The following is a 7,090-nucleotide window of genomic DNA, read 5'->3' as shown; positions in this document are numbered from 1 at the left end:
TTATGGGTTGGTTTGGGTTTTTTTTTTCCTATGCAAGTATTTACTTTTCAAAAAAACTTGTTGAAACACAGTCTGTGTGCAGGAAATTGTGCACAGCATGATGGCCTTATCCTGCTCTCTCTCAGTCATGACCTTCCCTGAAAGGTAACTACTGTTCACACTTCTAACACTGTTAATTAGTTGTGTCTGTTTTCTGAAATTCATATGAATTCATATAAATGGAATAATGCAGAATATATGTTTTCCTTTAACTTCTTTTGCTCAGTATCATGCTAGCTAGTGAAAGGTAGCTGTGATTTTGCTTGATGCAATAGTTTCTTCTCATAGCCATGTACTGTTTTATTATTTGAATATTCCACAGATGATTTATCCTTTCTATTATTAATGAACACTTTTTTTTTTGAAGTTTTTGGTTAATCCAGATAATTTCCCTATTACATTCTTGTGCATGCTTTTGGAGAACATTTGAAAACAGAACATTTCTGTTTGACATATGTCTCCAGGTAGAATTACTGGTCATAGCAAATGTATACATCATATGTATCAAACTTTACTGGGTAGTGCTGCACAGTATTTCAGATTTGTTGTACCAGTTTACACTTCTACCAGCAATGCATAGAAGTTCCTATTGCTCCACCACCTTGCTGCCACTTGGTATTGACAGTTGTTTTCATTTTAGCCATTCTGGTGTATGTGTGTGGTAGACTCCCATGGTGGTTTTAATACGTATTTTCCTGATGACTAATAAAGTTGAACATCTTTTTTATGTTCATTGGAATTTGAGTTTCCTTATTTGTAAAGGGACTATTCAAATCTTTGCACATTGGAGAAAGGACTTGTCTCTGTTTTCCTTTTGATTTGTGGGAAGTATTTTAGACATAAGTCCTTTGACAGCTGTGTATATCTGATATATATAAAATGTCTTCCCTCACTTGGTGCTTTGCCATCTTAATCTGTAATGGCATCTTTTTTCCTCTATATGACTTTTCTATGTTTTCTGCATAATATATTTCTATATTCTATTTTTTCTGTATATTTTGAGCCATATAAAATTACCTTTTAAAAATTAAGCATAACACATATGCAGAAAATCACATGTAAGTATACAACTCAAATTTGCACATACTGAATACATCCATGTAATAAGTCCTCAGATGAAGAAACAGAATATTTTGAGTAAGTCACAATCCTCTTTCCAGTCACAGCATTCTAAAGGGTAACCACTAACCTGACTTCTAAATCCAGGGAGTAATTTTTCATGTTTTTGAAATTACTATAAATGAAATGATACTTTTTTCTTTTCTCCTTTTTTGTGGGGGGAGGAAGGAAGTCTGGCCCCCTTTGTTCAACCATAGGTAGAGTTGCTTACAGTGATTATTTTATTATTAAATAGAATTCTCTTGTATGAATATGCCATACTTTATATGTTCATCCTACTTTTGATGGGTATTTTGATAATTTCCATGTTGTAGCTATTACAGATAGTGTGGCTATGAGCAATTTTGTACACTTTTTTGAGAACATATATATGCATTTCCTCCTGGTATATACTTAAGTGTGGAATTGTTAGTTCATAGAAAATGCATGTGTTCAGCATTAGTAGATAATTCCAAAGAGTTTTTCAATGTTCTTACCAATCTACATTCCGACCAGCAGTTTTTAGAGACATTTGAGGAAGCCAGCCATGACTAGGACTATAAAGACCCACTTGCAGACTTGTAGGTTAAACAAATGGTTATTGTTTGAGCCATTGTGTTTTAGGGTGTTTTGTCAAACAACATTATCATTGCAAAATATTAACTGGTACACTTGCATTCTTGGAGTAAACAGCCAGTTGGTTATATTATCATTTTATATATCACTGAATTCAAATTGCTAATATTTAGTTAAAGATTTTTGCACCTATGTTCATTAGAAATGTTGGCTTTTAAAGTCTCTTTTTTGTAATATCCTTGTCAAGTTAGGCTGACCTCCTAAATTGAGGTGAAAATTTTCCCACCCACTCCCACTCCCAAACATTTCCCCCTTAATCTCTGGAAAAGAGTGTGAGAAACTGATGTTACTTCTTCCTTAAAAGTTAGGAAGAATTCAGTGGTAAAGACACCTAGGTCTTGAGATCATACAGTGGAATGGGTTTAAATTTTAGATTCAATTTATTTAATATATATGGGATTATTTTTATCTTTTACTTCTTGTTTCAGTTTTGATAGGGAATTTCTGGAAATGTGTCAATTTGACTGAAATTCTCAACTTTATTCACATGAAGTCTCCTTTTATTATCTATTAATATCTGCAACATCTCTAGTGATATCTTCATTTTTAATGTCTGATATTGGGGGTTTCTCTCATTTCTTCCTTTTTTGGTCACATTTCCTAGAAGTCTATTAATTTGATCAGTCTTCTCTAAGAACTGCTTCTTGGTTTTCTGTTTTTTTATTAATAAATTTATTCTCCATTTCTTCACATTGTGTTTTTATGTTTTCCTTTCCTTCATTTTCTTGGGGTTCATTTTTTTTCTTCAGTTTCTGGGGTTTGGATACTTAGGTAACTGATTTTCAGCCTATTATATTTTCTAATATATGCACCTTCAGGCAGTATATTTCCGCCTTGGGGTTTTAGCTGCTTTTCACACAGTTTAATGGCTGCACTTTCATCATTATTCAGTTCAAAATGCTTCCTAATATTCTTTGTTGTTTCTTCTTTCACATTCAGTTTATTTAGACGTGTATTGCTTATTTTACAAAGAGGGGGAATTTTCTAGTGGTCTGTTTGTTTTTAATTTTTTGCTTCATTCCACTGTGGTCAGCAGACACGTTCTGAATGATTTATCTGTCCTTGTTCTGTGTTCCAAGAAAGCAGAGGACCAGTTCGGAGTATAAAACTATCATGCCATCTTTGTTGGTTTTCAAATTGTGAGCTATTTCTGAGTCACCTGGGAGTCAGAAGGAGAAAAAGACAAGCTGAATTCTATCTTCCCATTGCCCCCTAGAGCAGACCCATTTTGTCTGTTTTGTTTATTAGGTTGTTTTTTTTTTTTTAGATTTTATTTATTTATTTACTTATTTATTTGACAGAGAGAGATAGGGAGAGAGGGAATAAAGCAGGGGGAGTGGGAGAGGGAGAAGCGGCTTCCCGCTGAGCAGGGAGCCTGATGTGGGGCTCGATCCCAGGACCCTGGAATCATGACCTGAGCTGAAGGCAGACGCTTAACAACTGAGCCACCAGAGCACCCCTGTTTTATTTATTAGGTTTTAATATAAAAATGTTTTGCTTAAAAAAGAATTTTGCTGTTTTAAAACTGCTAAATTAGAATATTCTGCCATCCTTCCAACTTTGAAATGCCATTATTCTCTATATTTTGTTATTAGCAAACCCCAAAATCTCCCTTCAAGGGTCAGAATGATCTTATGTTAACACAGCACCCTACCCTTCATGCAGTGGCTTCATTAAATCAATCCAGTTACATTATTATTATGTTAATTTACATATACGATCTATGTGTGAATGGCCAGATTTTATAAAAGCCAATACAGTCAGTTATCAATTAATTTAGTAAAAGATGTTCAGTGCATCCTAGGAATCAAAGACAAGCAAGTTAAACCTATAGTGTTATAGGACTGGCTTTATTTATCAGAATGGCAAAGATTAAGTATTTTCTTTTTTTTTTAAATTTCCTTACTATTTTTTAATTTTTAAATTTTTTAATTATTATGTTAATCACCATACATTACATCATTGGTTTTTGATGTAGTGTTCCATGATTCATTGTTTGTGCATAACACCCAGTGCTCCATGCAGAACATGCCCTCTTTAATACCCATCACCAGGCTAACCCATCCTCCTACCCCTGTCCCCTCTAGAACCCTCAGTTTGTTTTTCAGACTTCCATCATCTCTCATGGTTCATCTCCCCCTCTGATTTCCCCCCCTTCATTCTTCCCCTCCTGCTATCTTCTTTTTTTTTTTTTCTTAACATACAATGTATTATTTCTTTCAGAGGTACAGGTCTGTGAGTCAACAGTCTTGCACAATTCACAGCGCTCACCATAGCACATCCTCTCCTCAGTGTCTGTCCCCCAGTGACCCCATCCCTCCCACCCCACCCGCCCACTCCAGCAACCCTCAGTTTGTTTCCTGAGATTAAGAATTCCTCATATCAGTGAGGTCATATGATACATGTCTTTCTCTGATTGACTTATTCCGCTCAGCATAACACCCTCCAGTTCCATCCACGTTGTTGCAAATGGCAAGATCTTCCACCGTATATATATACCACCTCTTCTTTATCCATTCATCTGTCGATGGACATCTTGGCTCTTTCCACAGTTTGGCTATTGTGGACATTGCTGCTATAAACATCGGGGTGCACGTACCCCTTCGGATCCCTACATTTGTATCTTTGGGGTAAATAGCCAGTAGTGCAATTTCCTGGATCGTATGGTAGCTCTATTTTCAACTTTTTGAGGAACCTCCATGCTGTTTTCCAGAGTGGTTTCACCAGCTTGCATTCCCACCAACAGTGTAGGAGGGTTCCCCTTTCTCTGCATCCCCGCCAACATCTATCATTTCCTCCCTTGTTAATTTTAGCCATTCTGACTGGTGTGAGGTGATAGCTCATTGAGGTTTTGATTTGGATTTCCCTGATGCCGAGCGATGTTGAGCACTTTTTCATGTGTCTGTTGGCCATTTGGATGTCTTCTTTGGAAAAATGTCTGTTCATGTCTTCTGCCCGTTTCTTTCTTTCTTTTTTTTTTTTAACTTCTTAGAGTATTTATTATGTGTTAGTATTCAAAACCAGTAAACTTCTACCAACTGTACTACTTTGACTTTAATGTAATGTAAAAGCTGTTTTGCATGACAAATTACACTTTTGTAACCAATATTATAATTAGGATAGAAAGCAGATACATTAGATTCACATTTTAAAAAAAGCTACAGAAGATTAATTATAGTCTATTAAAATTCTAAGTTCATCATCATTTAGTTTTTTTCACTTGATGCCAGAATGGAAAGATTCTAATACATTGGTGAGATGAGTCTAACATGCCCTAATGTACCATGCTGAACCCATTCAAACTTAAGGACCCAAATGTGTTATAAAACATAATTACTTGAGAGTTAAATCTTAAGCAAGACAGAAATCCAAATTAAAACTGCCAAGAATCATATGTAGACAGAGAATACAATCAAGGAGAATCTATATAAATAAGTCTTTGTCTTTAGTCCAAAATCTCCAGATTATACTATTGCTGTTGCCTACTATAGTTTTTTTTAAAATTTTTTTATTGTTATGTTAATCCCCATACATTACATCATTAGTTTTAGATATAGTGTTCCATGATTCATTGTGCATAACACCCAGTGCTCCATGCAGAACGTGCCCTTCTCAATACCCATCACCAGGCTAACCCATCCTCCCACCCCCCTCCCCTCTAGAACCCTCAGTTTGTTTTTCAGAGTCCATCATCTCTCATGGTTCGTCTACCCCTCCGATTTCCCCCCCTTCATTCTTCCCCTCCTGCTACATTCTTCTTCTTTTTTTTTTTTCCTTTCTTAACATATATTGCATTATTTGTTTCAGAGGTACAGATCTGAGATTCAAGAGTCTTGCACAATTCACAGCGCTTACCAGAGCACATACCCTCCCCAGTGTCCATCACCCAGTCACCCCATCCCTCCCACCCCACCCCCCACTCCAGCAACCCTCAGTTTGTTTCCTGAGATTAAGAATTCCTCATATCAGTGAGGTCATATGATACATGTCTTTCTCTGTTTGACTTATTTCGCTCAGCATAATACCCTCCAGTTCCATCCACGTCGTTGCAAATGGCAAGATCTCATTCCTTTTGATGGCTGCGTAATATTCCATTGTATATATACACCACCTCTTCTTTATCCATTCATCTGTCGATGGACATCTTGGCTCTTTCCACAGTTTGGCTATTGTGGACATTGCTGCTATAAACATCGGGGTGCACGTACCCTTTCGGATCCCTACTTTTGTATCTTTGGGGTAAATACCCAGGAGTGCAATTGCTGGATCATATGGTAGCTCTATTTTCAACTTTTTGAGGAACCTCCATACTGTTTTCCAGAGTGGCTGCACCAGCTTGCATTCCCACCAACAGTGTAGGAGGGTTCCCCTTTCTCCGCATCCCCGCCAACATCTGGCATTTCCTGACTTGTTAATTTTAGCCATTCTGACTGGTGTGAGGTGATAGCTCATTGAGGTTTTGATTTGGATTTCCCTGATGCCGAGCGATATTGAGCACTTTTTCATGTGTCTGTTGGCCATTTGGATGTCTTCTTTGGAAAAATGTCTGTTCATGTCTTCTGCCCATTTCTTGATTGGATTCTTTGTTCTTTGGGTGTTGAGTTTGATGAGTTCTTTATAGATTTTGGATACCAGCCCTTTATCTGATATGTCATTTGCAAATATCTTCTCCCATTCTGTTGGTTGTCTTTTGGTTTTGTTGACTGTTTCTTTTGCTTTGCAAAAGCTTTTTATCTTGATGAAGTCCCAATAGTTCATTTTTGCCCTTGCTTCCCTTGCCTTTGGCGATGTTTCTAGGAAGAAGTTGCTGCGGCTGAGGTTGAAGAGGTTGCTGCCTGTGTTCTCCTTTAGGATTTGGATGGACTCCTGTCTCACACTGAGGTCTTTCAACCATTTGGAGTCTATTTTTGTGTGTGGTGTAAGGAAATGGTCCAGTTTCATTCTTCTGCATGTGGCTGTCCAATTTTCCCAGCACCATTTGTTGAAGAGACTGTCTTTTTTCCATTGGACATTCATTCCTGCTTTGTCAAAGATTAGTTGACCATAGAGTTGAGGGTCCATTTCTGGGCTCTCTATTCCGTTCCATTGATCTATGTGTCTGTTTTTGTGCCAGTACCATACTGTCTTGATGATGACAGCTTTGTAATAGAGTTTGAAGTCTGGAATTGTGATGCCATAAGCTTGCTTTTCTTCTTCAACATTCCTCTGGCTATTTGGGGTCTTTTCCAGTTCCATACAAATTTTAGGATTATTTGTTCCATTTCTTTGAAAAAAGATGATGGTATTTTGATGGGGATTGCGTTGAATGTGTAGATTG

The sequence above is a fragment of the Halichoerus grypus genome, chromosome 2, assembly GCF_964656455.1.
Source record: "Halichoerus grypus chromosome 2, mHalGry1.hap1.1, whole genome shotgun sequence".
NCBI classification, from domain to species: domain Eukaryota; kingdom Metazoa; phylum Chordata; class Mammalia; order Carnivora; family Phocidae; genus Halichoerus; species Halichoerus grypus.
This window is presented reverse-complemented; position numbering follows the sequence as displayed.